General features: G+C 41.7%; 1 protein-coding gene and 1 long non-coding RNA gene across 2 annotated transcripts in view; one reads left to right on the forward strand and one right to left on the reverse strand.

Annotated features, from left to right (window-relative positions):
• The window catches only part of DOCK2 (dedicator of cytokinesis 2), a 415,343-nt gene that overhangs the window by 137,647 nt on the left and 256,136 nt on the right, over positions 1 to 21,560 (reverse strand). The gene's annotated exons all lie outside the window — the stretch shown is intronic.
• LOC144226008 (uncharacterized) lies at positions 4,353 to 9,873 on the forward strand. Its single transcript, XR_013333499.1, has 3 exons — positions 4,353 to 4,408; positions 7,368 to 7,449; positions 9,761 to 9,873. It is a non-coding gene; the product is annotated as an uncharacterized LOC144226008 (long non-coding RNA).

A 21,560-nucleotide genomic window follows, 5' to 3' on the forward strand; every position in this document is an offset into this window, starting at 1 on the left:
ACAGAATCTGAAACAGGCTCCAGGCTCTGAGCTGTCAGCACAGAGCCCGACGTGGGGCTCGAACCCATGAACCGTGAGATCATGACCTGAGCCGAAGTCAGACGCTTAACCGACTGAGCCACTTATGTGCCCCAGGTCAGATTTTTCTTAAACAGGTAATACATTTTTAGGTTTTGCAGGCCATAAAGTCTGTACTGCAGCTCTTCACCTCTTCCATTGTAGTGTAAAAGCAGTCATAAACAATACGTAAACTAATGGGCATGACTGTGTTCCAGTAAAACTTTATTGACAAAATCAGGTAGTTTGCTGGCTCCTCTAAATCACTGCTGTATACAGTCTCTTTAAAGATGTCTGCCAGCTGAAGATAACAACAAGAGCTGTCAAGACTGATTTAGGTCACAGAATGTAGGCTGGGGTAGAACCTTGGAGAGGTCACTTAACTTACTCCCCTGCCCATAAGCTGGCCAGCCCCTGCGTACTCACCGAATGCCACCCCTCTCCTCCCAGAAGGCTCCAAGTCATGGAGTTTGCAAAGCTGTGGCAGGCGAAGTGGTGGGAGAGCTAATCTGTGATGGAGAAGGTTTGTTTGATTTTTCTCTAAGTATGTTTGAATTATTAAGTGTCTTGCTCATTAAATGAAGGGTGCTGTTATAATTCTATCACTGGAGACAAAATTGCCATTTAAATTGAGTTTTGCCAATTTAGCTAATTTAGTAAGTGGGCATTGCCACATCTTAATTATTATCCTCTGATCACAGATTATTGATGGGAACAATGCAGTGTTGGTGCACCAAATCTATAGGCTGGAGTGCACCCTCGTTGGAGGTTTGTCCACTCTGGGAAATGCTCTATCCTGTAGTGAGCAGGTAGACAGACAAGTTTCTCTAGTGATGTCCAAATATTTGCTAATTCATAAAGAAAAGGAGTCCAATAATCACCACGATAAAGACCTGCTGATTTTCTCTGCCTCCTTACCAAAACACACAGGATACTTATCATTATTTGTTTCCATTACCTTGCAATTGGCTGTGTTTCTTTCTCTTGGTACTGGGTCTGCTATTGACTAGCAGTGAGACCTTCGATAAGTCACTTCACCTCCTGGTGCCTCAGTTTCCTCCCCTAAAATTGTCAGGCAAGTTCAGAGTTTGGGTGCAAAGCTGAGACTAGGGTGTGGCGAGTGAGGTGTCCTGAGCTTGCATGACTCTCCTTAATGATGGCTTTTAAAATGCTCACTCTGAGCCCCTTCCCTGTAGCATCCTGACCCCAACTCTTATAGAGGCACTGGCATTCCCTTCTCTATAAAAGGATGTCTGACAGTGTTATCATTCTTGGGTCTCTTAAAAAACGCTTTATGCTTCTGGGGTTTGATTCTGTGCGTGTCGTCAAGATGTAGACTTTGTTGATTTTGTTCTCTGTCTCCTGAAGGGCAGACAGGTGGTTTTCAACATCTTCAGACAACTGGGGAACTAATTTGTTCTCATTTCCAAAAATATCTAGGAAACAGAAAAATACTTCCTTAAAGTACTTTTCTTTAAGGAAAAATACTTTCCTTAAAGCTGTTTTTCCTCCAAGAAAAAATATTCCTGCTAACCTCCTAAAGGGTAGCTGACTTGAGTTGGCCTTTCATTAGTTATGTTGAGAGGCATAAAACTGTAGCTGTGTAAGGATGTAGCTGTTAGAGAATGCTTTTTTCTGTGTGCTCTGCTGAGTAAATGTCATACCTAATTATTATTTATCTGTAGGACTTTTGAGCTCTAATGTTTTGTTCTACCAGAAATGTCTGATTTTTGATATTTTTAGAGAACCCGTTTTTCTCCTATGAAGTCAGTGTACTGTGCACAGTTTGACAAGTTTTAAGACAGAACGTAGCAGCTGGAACTCTAAGCAAAATAACACAGTAATGAACGATGACTTCCCCGCATCTGTGATGTTCATCACTGCTCTGCTATGAAGACCTTCACTTCACCGCTAAGTAGGTAGGACATGATAAAGCACTGAATTCTCAACTAGCATACATTAATGTTCGCTTCTTAATGCAATCTCCCAAACTTTGACCTGATACTCGAATGGCTGCTGTCCAAAGGTGTCAGTGGTTTTAGAATCCAAACTTCTCCACTTAGCTGCCTTTCAGCATGTCAGACCTTGGTAACTGAGCACCAAAGAAAGGAAAGAGAGCTAGGACAACCCCGTCCTCTGTGATGGCTCAGCAGGGTCAGAAGGACATGCCTGATGTCCAGTTTCCCTACACCGGCAATTGTGAGTCAACATCTTCTTTGCTGATTTCAAATTTTGATCCAATAATGTGCAGGAGAGGGGATCTCTCCTGTGACTCATGGATTTTGGCTCTTGCAAGCGTGTATGAATTCACTCAGAAACGGCAATAGGGCAGTGAACTGCAGACCATGCCTGTTTGCTGTGGCTCCCTCCAATTACCAGGTCTGTGCACACATAGCACAGGCCAGTCCCAGAAACTCTGCCAAGGTGTCTTCACCACTGCTTAGCTGCCTGCTCAATGGACTCCCTCTCCAGTGCTCTACCAGAAGTTCCCAAAATTAAGCTCCCTGATTTAGGCCAGTATGTAGGTGGGTAAGATTCACATCTGGCTAATAGAGCATTAGCTTGCTCCTTTCTTGTCCTTTCACCTCACAAAACACTTAATTTTTTAAAATCAGATTTAATATTAAAGCTAGATGGTTAAAGATGTTTTGGCAACATATCATATTACATTTTCCTATTTGTAGATGATGTGATAACATGAATATATCACATAGGTAATAATGGAACTGATGATAATAATGGCATGATAACCAACATTCATTGAGTCATAAGCCTGTGAGCAGCACTGTACTAACATTTGGCATACACTCTCACATTTCATACTCATTAGTGCCTGATAGGTCGGGTCTCAGCACTAGCTCCATCCCGGAAATGAGAGAGACAAGGCTTAGCAAGGTGAAGCATCTTGTCCAAGGTCAGGCAGCCCAGAACTAAAGAGCTGGATTTAGAGCTAGGTCTGTGCGAATCTAGTGTGTGCAGTTCGCTTGGGAGAAGTGTGGATGCTGACAAGTGTTCAGTTCCCTGCCTACCTGCACGCATTCCCCCTGTACGACAGGTGCGGTGGTAGGTGCTGGTACCTTGCCGTTAAGGGTTTGTGTTTGTAAGTCACTGGTGACTGTGGTTTCAACTATGATGCACTTCAGGGACAACTACTAGAGAGCTCAGGAAGGGAATGTAAATCAGACCAGACCAAGGAAGTCTTACTCCTGGGGAAAGATGGTGAAGGGAACTTGTCCGAAGGGATTTACAATTCCGTTCCTCTTCTACTAAATGAAAAATAAGGAAAGTGATGCAGGCCATGTTCTGGTTCCTGCTTACTGCCACCCCATATCCGGCATCTACTTGGTGCCCTGCCTCAGCACTTCTCAACCTCACAGACAGCCCACAGATGTGAGGTGAGCTACAAAACAAATACTGATCCATGCACAGCACAAATAAAGGGAAGATTAGCGCTCTGTGCTCTGCATGGTTAAGCCTAACATGGTTAAGCCTATCAACCACAGACTCTGGTCAGGCTGAGTGAGGCAAAAGCAGGCAAGGTCCCTAAGTCAGCACCATTAGAGATGACACCAGAAGTATGGTCAGGAATTGTGGGTACTCCCTGGAGTACACTTTGTTCACTCTTCTCGGTGATTACACCAAGTCTGGACTCCAGCCATCCCCATCAACTCCCTGCCTCATAAATCTGCACGTTGAAGGAAATCCAAGAAGAGAATGCAAAAGATGGCAACTGCCTAGAAGTTGGGGAAGTGGGTGGCTGACCCCAAAGCTGCTTGAAGGCTGATACACACAAGCACTCCTAGCATGCTATGGCCATATTTCCAGAACAAAAGCCAGCAAGGTCCCTTAACATCCACACATGTTGCCCCTTCTCATCAGGAATAAGAGTGAATCAAAGAAAAGGGCATGAGTTGGACTAAAGATACATGGTTTCTGAAAGGTGGACAAACGAGCAGACTGCTTCCCCAGCTGAAAGTGGTATCAGTATTAAAACAAAACAAAGCACTGAATTCATTTATGCTGACTCTTGATCCTCAGGATAATGACTACTTTACCAGAACAGGGAAAGCTGACCTCCAGCACTGGCTCTCAACCTTTGCCTGCACATGAGAATTACCTGGGGATGGCCAGGCTGTAATACAAACTAATGAAATGGGATTGTTGCAGGTGAGACCCAGGCGCCACTGTCTGCACAGGCCCCAGGTGATTCCACTGTGTAGTGAAGGTTGAGAGCCATGGTCCCACAGGCTAACCTGCCGCATTCCAATAGAGGAAGCTACCAGTAAACAGAATCTGATTTCCATGGCAACACGTCCGCTGAGCTCCTCTCCCTTTCAGAGCGCACCAAGAGGTGAATTATTTAGTTTCCTTGTCCCTTTCCCCTCCATGTTTCAAGTGATGGGGCCTCAAGTGGCAGGGAATCTCTTATTTAATGACTGAAGGCTAGGCTGGGGGCATGATATAATCCTGCCTGTAAAGACCTGCTGGAGAAACCATTTCTTCACAGAGAATGGCAGACAGACATGGAATGTGCTGAGGAACAGTTGGGATGTGGCAATGGGGACAAGAGAGAGAATTGCTATAGTTTGAGGATGCCACATTGACACTAGAATACTCTGCTAGTCTTTCTCGGGTTTGGTTCCTGGGAAACTATGATATCAGATCTCTCCTTAAAGAGAGAGAGAGAGAGAGAGAGAAGGAAACCACTGTTTATTTTTAAACACTGCATTTGTGTTTGTGTATTTATAGGGAAATATTAGCAAGGATACACATTTCACTTTTAATATTAGTCACTTTTGAAATTTAGGGAACAGTGAAAGGGACTTGTTTCTTTTTTAATGTAGCACTTGCTTACAATGTTTGGATTATTTAAAACAAGAAGTATATATATAATTCTTGTATATAAATATTGGCTTGGTGGGCCAGCCTGGTTTTCACTCAGTAGTCAGTTTCACATGTCCCAGATCTAAGCTCCCCACCCTCAAAACCTACAGCAAGAGTGTCAGTGAGTCACACACACGTTTGCTGAGGGTTTCATGAGGAGCCCAGGAGAGTATCACATCAACTGGGAAGTCTCTAGCACCTTCCCTCCTCTTCCCCCTCACATCTCCCCCTGCGGCAGCTGCCTTCTCTGCCTCCCAGTGATCTCCCTATCCCATGTCACCTACCCGAACCCTTTTTCCCTTTCTCAGCCCAGCTCATACCAATAGTTTTCCTGCCTCCTACATCCCCTGACCCCAGGATCTTCATGCCATGTCCTCCTCACTTCATAGAATAGGGGATCTACCTACCTCACTGTGTGTGCATGTGTGCACGTGTGTGTGTGCAGGTGATCTTAAAGATCACATGCCAGCCATTAACATTAAATAGGTTTCCATCACCTCTGTCATATCCCCTTGTCCTATTTTATCCTTCTCCATAGCACTAATCACTTTCTGACTGTACGTCTTCATTTGTTTATTGCATCTGTATCTATCCTCCCACTAAAATATAAGCATCATGTGGTCAGGACTCTGTTCACTGCTATACCCCTAGCACCTAGAGCTATTCCTGGCATGCACTAGGCTCTCAGAGGTATTTGTGAATATATGAATGAATGAATGAATGAATGAATGACATTTTTTTCTGACACACAATGACACAAGAGGAGCAAAGAAAAGAGCTGGCAAGAGGGAAGTGATCAAAACAGAGGTTTCCTGGAGGGAGGTTTTACACTGTTTCTGGGACTGGCTGGGAACTGCTTCCTGGATTTCTTGGCTGTGTCTCCTAGAGCCACACCACATGCAAGCCACTATAACAGAAACTTCACATTCCCCACTTTAACCCTCACTGCCACCCTACAAGGTAGCATTAGCCTAGTTTCACAGATTAGGAAACATTGGTCCCAATACTAGTCAAACAGCTAGAAAATGACAGAATGGGATTAAAACTTCAGTAGGTCTGATCCCAAAGCACTTTCCAGGAAACTCTGCCATCTCATAACATAACCAAATCTCATTTTCTATGCCATGCCATTTTAGTGCACTTGAATAGATGGGAAGGGTTTCTTCAAAGAAACCTGAAGCTTGAAGCAACCAAGCAATAATTCATTTGCTGAGAAACAGCCACCTCCAGCCAAGCCCCCTTGGAATGGCTCTAGCTTGGGTGTCCTTTCTACTGACCCCCTGTGGGTAGCAAGGTACGTGCACTGATGGCTTTTGTTAGCAAAGGGCTGATGTGTGCTAAGCCATCCTCTCAGTGTTCTTTGGAATGCATGTGCCTTTTAAGAGGGGTTCAAAGGTGTGGGGTCTGTACAAAGGAACCCTTCATGATCGAAAGCATCCCACATATAAGGCTTAATCCTGACATCAAGGATGTCAGTAACATAGTGACTTCACCAAGTAAGCTGACCAGCCAAAGACATTTTATCTTTCCCAGGAGGAAAATGAGATTGCATGAATTCACTTTCCCCAGCGTGTGCGCTCCCCTCCTCCTGGTGAGTGCATGCCATGGCTGTGAGCACATCTCATGAAGGAGGCTCACCCATGAAATTTGATGAGCATGCTTTCTCCCTCTTGTTGCTGGTTTTTAAAAACACTTATTTATATAGCTTAAATGTTGCAAATGTGCGAAGAAAAACAAATCCAAACCTCTCTCATGCTGAGAGCATGAGGAAAGAAACCAAGGTTGCTCAACAATCTAGAGAGGCTCACACATAAAGAGCTTTCCACCCATCACTCTAAGGGTGAAGAAGATGTAGATTTAAGAGAGAGAAACAACCCTTCTTGAAATTAATAATTCAAGGCAGAATCACAAAACTTAATTGTTCCCTGTCAGCCACAACTCATCCTTGTCTTCCGTTATTTTGCACAAATTGATTTGGCAGCATTAAATAGCCACCACATTCATTTTTAAAAGACTTTCTTGTTATCTTTAGCCTGTTAATATGTTCATCCTTCACCCTCCTTTAAGTAATTCTGGGCCGATTTTTACTCATTTGGAGTGAGTGAAGTTCTCATTTGATTGGAGGAGGGAAATTGTCCAAGATGAAATGTCATCCTGGAGGACTTACATCACCACCCCAAGAAGCTCTGAGGTCTCGCACGCCCAGACAGGCAGCCCAGAGGTGGCTGCGTAAGGAAGGAAGAAAAGCTGGAGTGTCTTCTGAAGCAGTGCTTTAATCACTACTTATATGTGGCTACTTAATTTAAATTAATTGAAATTTGTCAATTTGTTTGTCAGCCACATTAGCCTCATTTGAAGTGCTCACAGGCACTCATGGCTAATTACCACCACACTGATACCACAAAATACAATTTCTGTCATCACAGGAGGTTCTGATGGACAGCACTGGTTCAAAGCTTTCAGCCTCCAATAGGGTGGTTTCTTATTACCTGCTCATGTCATGGCAAGGTAAGCTGGGTATTTTGCATACAATTTGCCATAACTCATTTTGTGGAAAATCCAGATGTGAAAAGCTTTGTGTTTGTTCTTACCCATATGGGATAACCTCACTGGTGTTAACGGGACAAGGGATGGGGAATGTGCATCATGTGGTCAAGGATGAATGTGACACAAGAAGAACTGGTCCTTGGGGGCCTGGCTTATAAATGTTTTATGCGGTTGAGAACATCTTTAACCCCTCCTATGCTAAGTGCCATTTGCATATATGCAGCAAGACACCCCTGAACCTGTGTAGGCTCACTGCATAGATACTGTAATTTCCTTTTCAAGGCAGAGCATAGCAGAATTTCAGTCTACTGGGCCAGCTGCAGGTTCAAGTTGACCTTGAACGTCCCATTCACTCTTCACAGGGCACAAAGATAAAAGAAATACATAGATACCCCTCATCCTACATGTTTGGCCTTTAGTCTACCACCAAGCAAGCCTTGGCATAATTAAGAGTGCAGCTATCTGCCAATTATTCTACTATTCAAGCAGCACTAGAAGTACCCGGGCATAGAGTGAGCATCATGTGCACAATTAATAATTTTCATCTCAATTACTTGTGTAGTATTTAACCTAATAGCATTAGATGTGCATTACTGGGCTTTGATTGCTGTTTTCTTCCATCCACCCACTCTTGTATAGCTGTTCTCTATGAAGCTGTCATGATTTGTTGACAAATCATATTTTTTTTTCCAATTTCTTACACTTTTCAACAGTTTGCATGTAACTGGAACTCCTTTTTTAAAATGTTTCTTTCCTTTGACCTCCATGACACTGTCCTTTGATGGCCTCTCCTTTGGATACACTATGCTTTGTGTCACTTACTAGTTTTGTCCTTCTGCCCAGAAAAAGTTACCCTCATAACTTGGATTTACTCTGAGCAGCACATACTGATGGCAAGGAGCTAAAACTGTACCCTGTGGAAATGGGCCGGGGGAACTTAAATGACCACATGAAAACAGTGGGGCATTCCAGGGCAGGGCAGGGCAGGGCACACTTAGACCTAGTTCATCCAGATGGAGAGTGGGTGTCCCTGGTCAGCAGCACTGCCTCTGGTTAGTGCCACCGGTGGGAGGAATTAGTTTTTTGTTTGTTGGTTTCTTTGTTTTTTACTTTAGGATGCAGGAAGTAGAGACCAGTCTCCTACAAGATGGTAGAAAAGGAAGATCATAAGAATGAGCCTGCCCACCTGGTATCACTAGGTATAATATGCGTGGCAGCAAGACTAACCACAGACCCTATCTTCTGGTGGACTGAGGATGCTGCCAGTATTCGTATGGCCTTGGGAAAGGCAAGCCAGTGAGGTGGATGGCCCTGAGTTTTCAGGGGGAAAGAGTTGGCTAGGAGGACTGAGAGAAAGTCCAGGCTGACATCATCATATTCCTGCCTCTTCTTCCTCTACATTTGTATCCTCTCTACCAGCCCTCTTTAAAAGACTTAGGGATGTGTGAATTCCCATATCCACTGAAACCCATGAAAGATTCCTACTGGCCATTTCATCTCATCATCCAAAGTCAACTAAAGACTTTTTCCTCATGGTTCACCCTCTGATCATATAGGATTGTACCTTTGTTACTATCTTTGATTCCTTTCCCTATTGAACCCCACACTTAGTTGGTTACCAAATTCTGACAATTCTACTAAACATCTTTCTGATAGGCTCTTCATGACCTTAGAGTAGTGGTTCTCAAAGTCTGGTCTCTAAACCAGCAGCATCAGCATCACTTGGGAATGTGTTATAAATGCAGATTTTCACCTCTCACCTACAGAATCAGAAACTCTAGAGATAAGACCCAGACATCTATGTTTAACAAGCCCTCCAGGTGGTTCTGACTCATGCTGAAGTTTGGGAACTACTGTCTTGAATCACAATTCAAACTCCTTACAGTGGCCTCCAAGGCTCTAGTTAATCTGGCTCCTCCTAATTCTCCAAACTCATATGAAGCTGCTTTGCCTCTTCATGACTCCAGCCACAGTGGTCTTCTTTCAACTCCTAGAAGGGCCCAAGATCTTCCCACCTCAACCCTTTGTAAATGCTAAGTCCTCCATCTGGAATTCTCTTAGGTTCTTTGCTCTTCTTCCCACTTTTCACATTGCAAGCTCCTCTAATCTTTTAATTCTTAGCATGTATCATAGAGGTTATGCTTGGCCAAGCTACCTAAAGTGCCTGCCTCATATTTGCCCTAACCTTTAGATCTTCCCTATCTTTGTTCCTTAATTAATTGTTTTCTATTACAATTTACTATTTTCTTCTGTTTACTGACATTTTTTGAAGAAGAAAAAGAAGATGGAAACATGAAGATATCACCTGTCTTATTCATCCTTGTGTTTTCAGCATGGAGCCTGAGACACAGTGAAAGCTCAATAAAAAACTAGTTGTTGAATGCATGCATCTAGCCTGTCTTCACCTCTACTTATAGAGCTATAAAACTTAAGCCTTAGTTTGTTTATCTTCAAATGATCCTCATGGTCTCCTCTAGCTCTATGCCATGGTATGATGGGTGATACACTATATAATATGATGTAATAAGCATCTTTTACTCTGAATAGATCCTAGTCCCACCATAACTTGGTCAAACTTTGAGCCAGGTCATTGCTCCCAACTTGGAGCCTTATGCAGCCATCAGATTCATCTGCTCTCAGTCACTATTTTCACCATGCCCTCTTTGGATTTGGCAATCAAACCTTATGAAAGATCAGAGCAAACCATTCCTATTCCAAGGTTCAGGCAATTAGGAAAAAATGGCCTATTTCTAAACGATGATGCCAAGGTTTGTATGGCAGCTCATAAAAGGTAGAAGGTAAGAGGTTCATTTTACAGATGTTCAAAGCAAGTAAGAAAAGTGTGCCTCTATGTAAAGCTCCTTCCTTTTAACAGCAAGGAAGAGGCAAGGTGCTGAGATGAGGTCTGCATGTAGCATGTGAGAGACCTTGAGATGAGTAGTCTCTCTGTGGTCCCCAGTTGGACTTGGATCTGTAGTCGTGAGGACTCTTGGTCCTGGATCCCTTTGGCCTCACTGACTTCTAGACCCATGTTCTCTCAAAGCATCCCACTTGATTCTAAGAGAGGGATTCCCTTTGCCAAGGTCAGCTCTAAGCAATGGGTCCAAAAACCTAAGCCAATGACTTACTGCTAAGGCATGTGTGCCATGCTGTGGGTCCCTGGGCACATGGTTATGCTCACAAAGTACCTTCAGGCATTTCACAGTTTGTCTTTGTGGAAATATGAGACCTAAACCAGGTAAGGAGACACCTCTTCTTTGGGGAACAAGAACTTACTAATTTCCAAGAATAATGACAACAACCATAGATAACATTTATGGAGGAATTATTCTATTGGTCTGGCAACCCATGAAGTACTTTACATGAACGATCTTGTTTAATCTTCCCAACACAATCATATAAAACAGGTGCTATTATTTTTCTGCTTTATAAGATGAAGTACAGAGGTCCCCATGAGTCACACAGCCAGTCAGTGCGGGGGTGGGATTCCACCCAGGACAACAGCTCTGACCCACCCATTGCATCATCCCCATTACCTTTCCCATGAGACAGTTTTGACTTGTCACTTTATAGATCAGGAAATGGAGGCTCAGCTAGGGCTGCCCATGTGCCCCATGTGCTCAACTCCTTCCTATAAAGTCCATTTTGCCCCTCTTTACTATATGTTAAATTTTATGACTTTTGAAAAAAGAACAGATGGGTGAGAGACAGGGGAGGGTAGTGGAGAGAAAGCATCACAGAGAAAAAATATTAAGAGAGAGAGAGAGAGAGAGCATGTGAAATCTAAGGTTCTAGGTGGTTAAATTAGGGAAAACAATCCAAGACAGAACTGACAGCTGCTTGATTAGATGGAAGCCTTCACAGGAAGATTGAAAAGGAGCAACTGTGCCCAAGCATATTGTTCACTTTCAATTCTAGGGGCTTCTGGGAGGGTATAGTTACTAGTGAAGCCCCAAATTGAGGAGCTTGGCCTTAACAATATGAGTACCTACTCATGACAGGCCAAAGAGAATTGCAGAATCCTCCAAATTGATGAAAAGGGGGAAAAAAAGGTCAGAAAAGATGGTTTTGTTAATTTCAGTTTTTAGCTATCCTTCAAGAGAAGTATCTCAGATCCACTAAAAGGCAAAGAGGAGGCTCTCCGTTTTTTAAAAAGTTTATTTATTTATGAGAGAGAGAGAGAGAGAGAACGAGCACAAGTGGGGGAGGGGCAAAAAGAGAGGGAGACACAGAATCTGAAGCAGGCTCCAGGCTCTGAGCTGTCAGCACAGAGCCCAACATTGGGGCTCAAACCCATTAACCATGAGATCATGACCTGAGCTGAAGTAGGATGCTTAACCAACTGAGCCACCCAGGTGCCCCAGAGGCTCTCCATTTTTTAAAGCAGGATGAAGTTGCTAATAAGAAGCCTCAGTCCCTTCAGATGAAGAATGTGTTTGAATGGAGCCAAAGAGATGAAATGGGTGTTCACTGAGAGTCTAAATTGCTGTCTAAGAAGTGGCCAAAAGATCATCTAGATTTTGGGGTCCTAATACTTTTTGGGCACAAATGAATGAGAAAAACCCACCGTACTTGAGGGAACACACAGGGAAATCCAATTTGCCAATGAGATGGTTGGCGGAAATAAAAATGGGTTATTGGATGTGAAGAAACTAACAAGGCAGAGTTTGGGTTTTGAGGGAGAAAAGGTAAGAGAGAAAGAAGATGGGGGTAGAGAATTCCTGTTTGTACTAAAACTACTCTCTGCCCAAACCCTGATGTCTTCTGTGCCTGACCTGATTTCCTACTGGCCCAGGAGCACAGGGCCAGAGCTCAGCTGTATGGATGGTATAACTCTCACCACTGGTACTGACTCATCAGATGGCCGTGGCCCACTGGGACTTTCTGGACACCATGTAGGGAGCAACATAGTGGAGGATGCAGGTGCCTCTGCCTCTGAATTCAAGAGGGCACGCACAGCAGGGCAGGAAGAAGGTGAGGGATGGCAGAAGGAGGCAGGGATGGGGGGGGTCATGTAATTACCAATTACCAAGCCCTTTGCAAACACAACATCTTCACCTGAATGATAAATGTTATTGCTCTAGCTCCATTTTGCCAACTGCGATGTTTCTACTTGCAACTTTAGAGAATTCTCCAAGGGAGCAGCAGATTGCTTATCCCACAAAACTTCCGCCCTAGCTTGCATCCTGACTGGCTAAAGGCTGCAGGATAAAATCCTTTCTGGCAAACTTTCCAAAACACAAGTTGTGTAATATCTGTGTAAATAACCAAGAATGGAAACTTTCAAATTCATGTCATAAATGTCTTTACCTAAACAGAATCATTTACATTAATAGCATTTTTAAACTTATAAAGCACGTGCACATTCCGTGTCTCCCTTAGTCTTCCTAACCTTCTGTGGAGTAGTATTATTCCCCTTTTATCAGATGAGAAACCAGTGGCTCAAAATAGTGCAGATATGCTCAAGGTCACAAGGGCATGAGCAAAAAGAAATGAATGGGGTTACATACAAGTTTTTTAGTTCAAAATTTCCCTGTACAAATGTGGCTATGCGTATGTGTGTGTGCATTTGCCAATATGTCAGTTTTGGCACCCAGCATAAAGGCTGCAACTGCATACTAGAATAATTGTTTTCAGTAGATATCCCTTTGTAATGATGAAAGTAACACATAAATACTGTAGAAAATTTAGAAATGATATGAAAGTATGAATAAAAAAGTAAAAACCTGGAGTGCCTGGGTGGCTCAGTCAGTTAAACATCTGACTTCAGCTAAGATTATGATCTCACAGTTCATGGGTTCAAACCCTGCATTGGGCTCTGTGTTGACAGGTCAGAGCTTGGAACTTGCTTAGGACTCTGTGTCTCATCCTCTCTGCCCCTCTGCCATTTGTGTTCTCTCTCTCTGTCTCTCAAAAATAAAAACACACACAAAAGTAAAAACCTTCCATATAAGCTTACCACCTAGACAACCTCATGTTTAGAACAAGAAAAAAAATCTCTCAATCTGAATCACCCTGGGCTGGCTTCTTCTACCCAATCTCATATTTGCATGAACAGAGGAAAGGACAAGAAGCCAGAGGGGCTGTGTGCAAATCCTAGTTCAAATAGGTGGTATCCTCAGTTGAGATATTTAATAAACTCCCTGATCTTAGTTTCTTTTTTTTTTTTTTTGAGACAGACAGGGAAGGAGAGAGAGACACAGAGATAGAGACAGAGAGAGAGATTGAGAGAGAGAAAGAGAACACAGGCAGGGGAGGGGAAGAGAGATGGAGAGAGAGGATCTAAAGCAGGCTCCACATTCCATGCTGAGCCTGACATGGGGCTTAATCACATGACCATGACTCATGACCTGAGTTGAAATCAAGAGTTGAACTGTTAACCGGCTGAGCCCAGGCATCCCTGATCCTGGTTGCTTTTGTAAAATGGAATAAAATTATATATGCAAAGTAGGACTGATAAGAGAAATCCACAACTTGATATTTACAAAGTACTTAGAAACCTACGACAATAATCGCTGTATAAAAGTTTGTTAAATAAAAGGGTTACTCAATCTCAACACACAAATCCGAAGCCCCCTTCCAGATGATTCTCCTTGGAAAGGCCCCCAGAATATATCAGATATATCAGATACTTAAAAGAGACAGCCAATCGAACAGCTCTGCCTGAGGGACTCTAGAGAATGAGAATATAATTTAAGGGAGATACAGTGGGTTAGGTTCTGGCTTTAGCTCTGCTATGTATTAGCTGTGTGGCCATACACAAATCACTTAACCTCTCTGAGTACTGTAAGTCTATAAGTTGAAATAACTTGGTAAGTCTAGGAAGTAATGTAGGTGATACTCTATAAACTGCAAAATCCTAAATTATTAAGGTTATTCTCATTGCTGTTATTATAATAAAGGTAACAGCCAATATCTACCTTATTGAGATAATTAAATGTATTAGGCCTGCCTCAAATACAATAGCAAGGGCATTAAAAAAGCTCTAACCTGGCCAGGTAAACAGATTCTAGATCATTCAGCTAATGACCTCAGTTTATTGACAATACTTTTATTTACTAACATTATTTCTTGGTATCCCAGGTGAATATTACCTTGGTTCTACCCACATAAATTAGGGCTCATCTTCTTTGAGGCCCCACCTCTCATCCGTAAAGTGGGAGAATTCTCTTTGGAAGTGATAAATACCTTAGGCAATGCAGATTGCTATTAGAATTCTTTCTGGGAAGCTTCCTCCAAAAGCTGAATACCAGCTATGCAAATCCTGAAGAGTGATGTTATTGCAATTTGAGTTAACATTCTTTCTCAAAAGTGAAATGGTATGAAAGCTAAAGAAATGCATGAACTGAATGGAAAGGCCACTTGGGTTATGACAAAGCTCTTAAATAAGGTATATCAAATCCCAGCAGGCACACGACATTCTTATAGAGACAGAAATGTTCTAACCTCCAACCCCTCTGAAGCATTTTTTTAAAAGATCATCTTTCCATTCTTAAGGGGCCATCACACTATTCTATTCCTTGGGCAATTTACTGTGGTTGTGCACTATTCAACTGAGGAACTTAAAGATTCAGTTAAGATCTTGGGTAAAGATTGTCATTAATACTGTCTACAACCTGTTCTGGACAGTGGTCCCTAATCGTCAGCAAAAGCAATTAACTCTTTGTACTCTGGGCATAATCCCCTCTCTGGAAGCATCTTCTCCTGAGCACTCATTCTGCACAGGGGCTATGTGAGTGCTCTGATGAAATGGGTTTGGGAAACTTGGGGTTAAACAAAGTTAAGCAGACATCTTTACTGGAGGCAGGAATTCTCAGAGCTTTTAAGCTATATAGCAAATTCCTAGGAGAGGGATAAAAGAGGCAGAGTCTCCTTCATTGATTTGACAGCAAAACTGATCTGTGGGCCTGGGTTTCCATGGAATGTGTTTGGGTAAGTTTGACTCATCTTTAAAAATATCGTAACAATGTTCAACTTCTCAAAAGTCCAAATTCATTTTTCTGGATAGCCTCTCAGAACTTTGCATTAAGAAAGAAAAAACATACATAAATAAAGATCACATGGTGTTAGAGTGGCTGGTTAGCTCAGTTGGTTAGAGTGTGTGGCTAATAATGCCAAGATTATGCAGTGTTTCTTGTTAGGAAATGATGATCTTGAGTGTTATAATCCAAAATCTCACATCAGGAGCAATATGGATTTAATTCAAATTGCAAATACGATTTCCTGAGCGGTCTCCCCATTCCACACACTTTTCTAGGCTACCATTGCACTCATTCCCATTGACCATTACCCAACATGCCTTTCCTTCATGGCGCTAAGACACTGGCATTAGGACTCTTTCTAAAACATTTGTAGAAGGAATTGACAAATAAATAACTAGAGAGCTAAACAGTATACTTGCAAAGGTAAATGAGACTGTGTTTCTATGCACTGAGTGAAGACCTAACAAAATGAATTTTAGTTCATTTAGCCAACTGTTTAACTATATATTTTGACAATAAGAGCTGCCAATCTCTAGGAAAACAACTTTCTGCTACTGGGCTTGGAGGAGCTCCAGGTGTCCCTGGGTGAAGGTCAGAAAGCTGAGAAGAGTCTTCTACATTGATCATGGTAAGTTCAGTCATTCAGTTCTTAGGCTTTCCTGTAAGTCCAAAGGAAGGGCCAAGTTCCAGCTATAAATTAAGTCTGCAGAAATGAACGAGTACAAAGGTGATGGGCTCTCAAGGGTTATGTTGTCCATCACCTGCCATTGAATCTGCACTATCACCTTTTATGACATCAATGGAATGCTTCAGCTGAGTTACAGCTATGTCCTCTTACCAAACCCACCACTTACTGCCAGTTACTCAGTACATGAGCTCTCTGTGTGGTATGAATAGTGAGATCTGGGGTTGCATTTATCTCCCAAGTAGGAGTGCCAGCAAGTAAACTGTTGAGCCATGAAAGAAGGGAGGGGAGGACAAGAACCACCTGAGACACTTTGCTTAAACTCACCCAGTTTCTGGAATTCTATTAACGATGCCCAGAGAAAGTGTTTCCACCCCATCCCCTTGGCATTTTTAAAATCAAAGTATGCAAATGAGTCCCCACACAGCTAATTGCATATAATTATATCTTACATAATATTATATGTTATTGTATTACATTATATTTTGTGCAGTCATAATAAATACACCATGCAATATGGCATGGTGGTGAGCCGCTGAGGCTCAGAAATCAGACTGCCTAGGTTTGAAACCACCTGTCTCCTACTGTGTGACCTTCACCAAGTTCCTAAATTTTGAGAAGCCATTCTTCTTAGCATGTATCTATTCAGTGGAGATAAAAATAGTCTCTATGTCATAGTTTTTATAAAGTGTTGGATTCCAAATCTAACAACATTGATGACAGTTATTACCAGGATATGTATTAATATTAACAAAGTGTAGCCATTTAGTATAATTTCATCAAAATTAGGAAGACAAAAAAAGTTCAATAAAACCTTATCTACTAGTACTAATCTACTGGTTAATATCTAAGCTTTCACGTTTAAAATACCATCAAATTTAACTTCAGGTCTTGATCTCTGTTAACATGTAAACACTTCAGGGAGGAATAATGTTTTAGCTGCTTTCAGCTGCCTACACATTAGCAGGTTTCACTGAGGCTCAGAGAATTGCTGTTGAGGAAGTGGCCATGAACACACTGCTTACCCGAAGAAAGATGGTGACACAAACCAAGGGAAGTGACCCTGTGATCATTATAATAAAAACGTCAGGACTATTCTACTTGCCATACACTCACCACTTCTTCAAAACGTAATGGCCACTTTAATGTCGACATCAAATTAACACATGCTGGAGAAATAGGGGCACACCAGATAGCAGACCCTGGAGAATAAGTCAGGTGGTTACCAGTCTGGGGTAAACTGATGGGCTCAGTGGCCCTGGACATGAATTTTTAATCTAGAGTTTAGAGGAAGAAAATTTGACGAGCATGGTCACGTTTGTGTCCAACAATTCATTCCCATGGAGTTAAATCAACTTAATAAATCTCATGAGCCTTGGGGTAGAGCATTGTCCAGTGACAGAATAAAATACAGGGTGTCAGGAGACTCATTTCAGCCCCAGCTCTGCCCCAAATTGATGCCCCTGGAAAATTCACATGGCCTCTCTGAGCCACAGTTACCTCAATTCAAAACAATGAGTTGAGTGACATCACCTCAGAACATTATTTTGAATTTTAAATTACATTTAAAATGATTGATCAATTCCACAAGCAATCTGAGATTGAAGTGTCCTTGTGAAAAAGCTGAAATGTGATAGGAGCACGTGGGTGGCTCAGTCTGTTAAGCATCTGACTCTTGATTTCAGATCAAATCATGATCTCATGGTTCGTGGGATCTAGCCCTGCATAGGGCTCTGTGCTGACAGTGTGAAGCCTGCTTGGGATTCTCTTTCTCCCTGTCTCTCTGCCCCTCCCCTGCACACCCGTGCTCACCCTCTCTCTCTCTCTCACACAAAATAATTAAATAAATGTTGAAATTTGACAGTTAAACTTACCCTTAACCACCATATCAAATCCAAACCCATCACTCTTATCCAGCTTACCTATTATTCTTTTAGCAAATGTTCTTTCATTTTTCCATCTTCACGTACTCATATATGTGGCCCCTATAATATGTTTTAAATTAGTTTGCATTTGTTAAGTAACCTAAGCATTATCATAATGGACAGTATTCTGAAAATTGCTTTTCTCCCCCTTGAGACATACCTAGGATTTATCCATTTCAGTACACACAGATCCATCACATTTTTTGAGAGAGAGAGAGAGAGCAAGAGCAGATGAGTGCAGAGGGGAGGAGAGAGGGAGAGACAGAGTATCTGAAGGGGGCTCTGCACTGACAGCAGTGAGCCCAGTGCGGTGCTGGAACTCACAAACTGTGAGATCATGACCCCAGCTGAAGGTGGACACTCAACTGACTGAGCCACCCAGGCGTCCCACATTTTTTTTTAATTGCAAGATGGTGCTCCTTAGGATGAAAATATTTGGCCATTCTCCCCTACTGCGCATTTGTGTGGTTTTCCATATTGTAATATTACAAACAGAGGTGAAATAACCTCCTTGTGGACATGCATGAGTAACTTCTTAGATGAGATACCAAGCAGAGGAATCACTGAGGTATGATAGATTATAATTTATTAACCAAATAAGAACTCAGAAAAATATATTAATAATTACACTAGTATAACACACAGAAGCTGGGACTATTCAAGACAAACCAGGATGTATGTTCTCCCTAGGCAAGAATATATGGCTTTTTTGTGTTGTGTGTGTGTGTGTATGTGTTTCTGTTTAATTTTCTTTTTTTATTTTAGAGGGAGAGAGCATAAGCAGAAAGGGGCTGAGAGAATGAGAGAGAGAGAGAGAGAGAGAGAGAGAGAATCTAAAGTAGGCTCCATGTGAGCAATGTGGGATTGATGTGGGGCTCAATCCCACAACCCTGGGATCATGACCTGAGCCAAAATCAAGAGTTGCATGCTCCATTGACTGCGTCACCCAGACGTCTCTGTGTATAATTTTTTTTCTGTGTATAATTTTAATACATAGTAGCAAGTGGCCTCCAAAGTAAATTGAATGAGATATTGTTAAGCTTTCATCCTACTATCTAAAGTTTGGTTTCCCCCTCCCCAAATGAAGGATAGAACATCAAAAGCTTATGCTTCCTTAGATGCCAGCTAATCTTTAGCTTATGCTTCCTTTAGATGCATCATTTTCACTGAGAGGCCATCATTTTCTATATGGCATGGCTAGGAAAAGGCCCTTTTTGAGTGTGATAGTATGGCTTTGTCATCCTCAATTACTTTTCCCTATGGGCCTACCCTACAGACACGTTCCTTTTTCTACTTCTACTTTTTATGCATATCTAGTTCCTTTGGGACTTTCTAATGTTTCACAATCACTAACAAAATGACAAAAACTCAATTAAGTAATCATCAACAAATGACAGTCAGTTTTCACTCTATCCTGCCATTCTCCTGATTGGATATCAAAGATCACCAGCAGAGCCTCACTTTAGTAAAGAGGTTTCTTTGCAGACATAAAAGAGAGATGATGATTTTATTATCAACAAGTAATTTGTTCCATTGATATTCAATTAGAAAGCAGGAGAGCACCAAAGTAAATTCCAGAATTCCTACCTTGATTACTAAAAAAATTATGAAAACAACAAGGATTGTTGATATCAGGGTACAAGATAACTGGAACTAATTCATTCACTGGTATTTATTAGAGTGCCCAATATTCATGAGTGTTGTGTGACATAAATTGTTGTATAAATATGGCCTAGTCTACCAAGAATTTATAATCTAGGTGAGGAAACAATACTAATGAGAGCAATTGAAAACAAGGTGGCCAGAAGCACCTAGAATCCCTAGCCAGATGGGTTGCTGTTGAATTTTCCTTCACTAGAAAGGCTGAGTCTTTTGTCTAAGAAAATGCTGTGATTATCAAATGTCTTAATTATATCAAGCTCACTGGCCTTAAACTGTAGGTAATAAGGGAACAATACAGGCTCTTTTGCCCCAAGCTCTCAGGAATCCAGAATATTTGCAATTAATGAATTCAGTCTTGGATTTGGAAGAGTAAGCAAACATGGTTTGCATCTCTTTATGGCATAGTGGTTAAGAGCATGGGTTCCATAGACTAATGCCTACTTCAAGTTTGGGCCCCATTACTTAATAGCTGTGTGACCTAGGGATATTATATTTCTATGCTTCAGTTCTCCCAACTGAAAATGGAGATCATAATCATATTATTTTGTATATGCTGCATATATAACTTATATATTCTGAAAACAAAATGACAACATATGCTAAATTCTTAGATTAGCTCCTGGCACATAAAAGGACTCCAAATACCAGTTGTTATTTAAAGCAGTATCTGACACTTTGAAACATTATTTAACAACCCCTAACCTAACTTAACCTTATTATGTCCCAGGTGCTATTCTAAGCACTTTAAATGGAGTAATTTGTTTGATGGTCCAACAATCCTACAAGGGAGGTACTATCATTATCCTCATTTTATAGATGAGGGAACTGAGGCAGATAAAGGTTACCCAAGGGTGAGCTTGTGGCAGAACCATGGTTCAAATCTAGTGCTCCTAACCAGTACACTAGGCTGCTCTTACCACTCCAAGTTCCTGGGTCTGCATAGCAAGGTTGCCTCAGACCTAGGACAAGGCTATCTGGGATGGCCAGGAACACAGTTTGATCAGGAAGACATTGACAAAAGAGCCCCTGACAAAGTGGCTGGTTCCTTCGATCCACATATGTACAGGCATGGGGCATAAATAACAGACTCTTGTTTTGACACACCTAGAATTATTTTGCCTGGCATGGAGGCAGTAGAAACCTCATTTAGAACAGGTTCTTTGTGAGCCCTACACTCTGAGAGGACTCTATTCTCAGAATTTCAGTAGCTCATGCTTCATCCTGCTGAAGTAAAACAAAAGAGTCAAGAAGACCTCAAATCCAGTTTGGATTCTCATTAACTGCCTAGATGATCCTCATTCTGCCTTAAGAGTTCTCCACCATATGTTTGAGTATAAACATGAGAAAATTGAGAAAGGGATGATCAAGGAGCTTTTTAAATATTTCTGGTCTAGTGTGACATATTGCTTATAATCTTAAAGAATTCAGCATAACATTTTTTGAGAGCTACGATGTGCCCTGTTAGAATTATTTTCTAAGCCAAATTATATTCTTTAATCATACTTACTATGGGGATCATATCTCGAATCACCAATATCACCTTGGATTTCTTCTATTTATTTACCAGCTTACTTTTGGTGTCATCTAGTTCTCTATGTGGACTCCTCAGTAAAACACCTTTATCATTGGCCCTTGATGGTTTAATATGGCTGAAATGATCAAGATGGAAATTTCCTATAAATATTGAAAATAGATCTAGATAATGTAGAGTAGGGAAAGATTCTACTAAACCCCTGAAGCTTTGTTTATAGTTTTACCCTAATGGAATATGTGTGTGTGTGTGTGTGTGTGTGTGTGTGTGTGTGTGTGTGTGTGTGT

This window comes from Crocuta crocuta, unplaced genomic scaffold, assembly GCF_008692635.1.
Source record: "Crocuta crocuta isolate KB4526 unplaced genomic scaffold, BGI_CrCroc_1.0 scaffold131, whole genome shotgun sequence".
In the NCBI taxonomy this organism is placed as follows: Eukaryota; Metazoa; Chordata; class Mammalia; order Carnivora; family Hyaenidae; genus Crocuta; species Crocuta crocuta.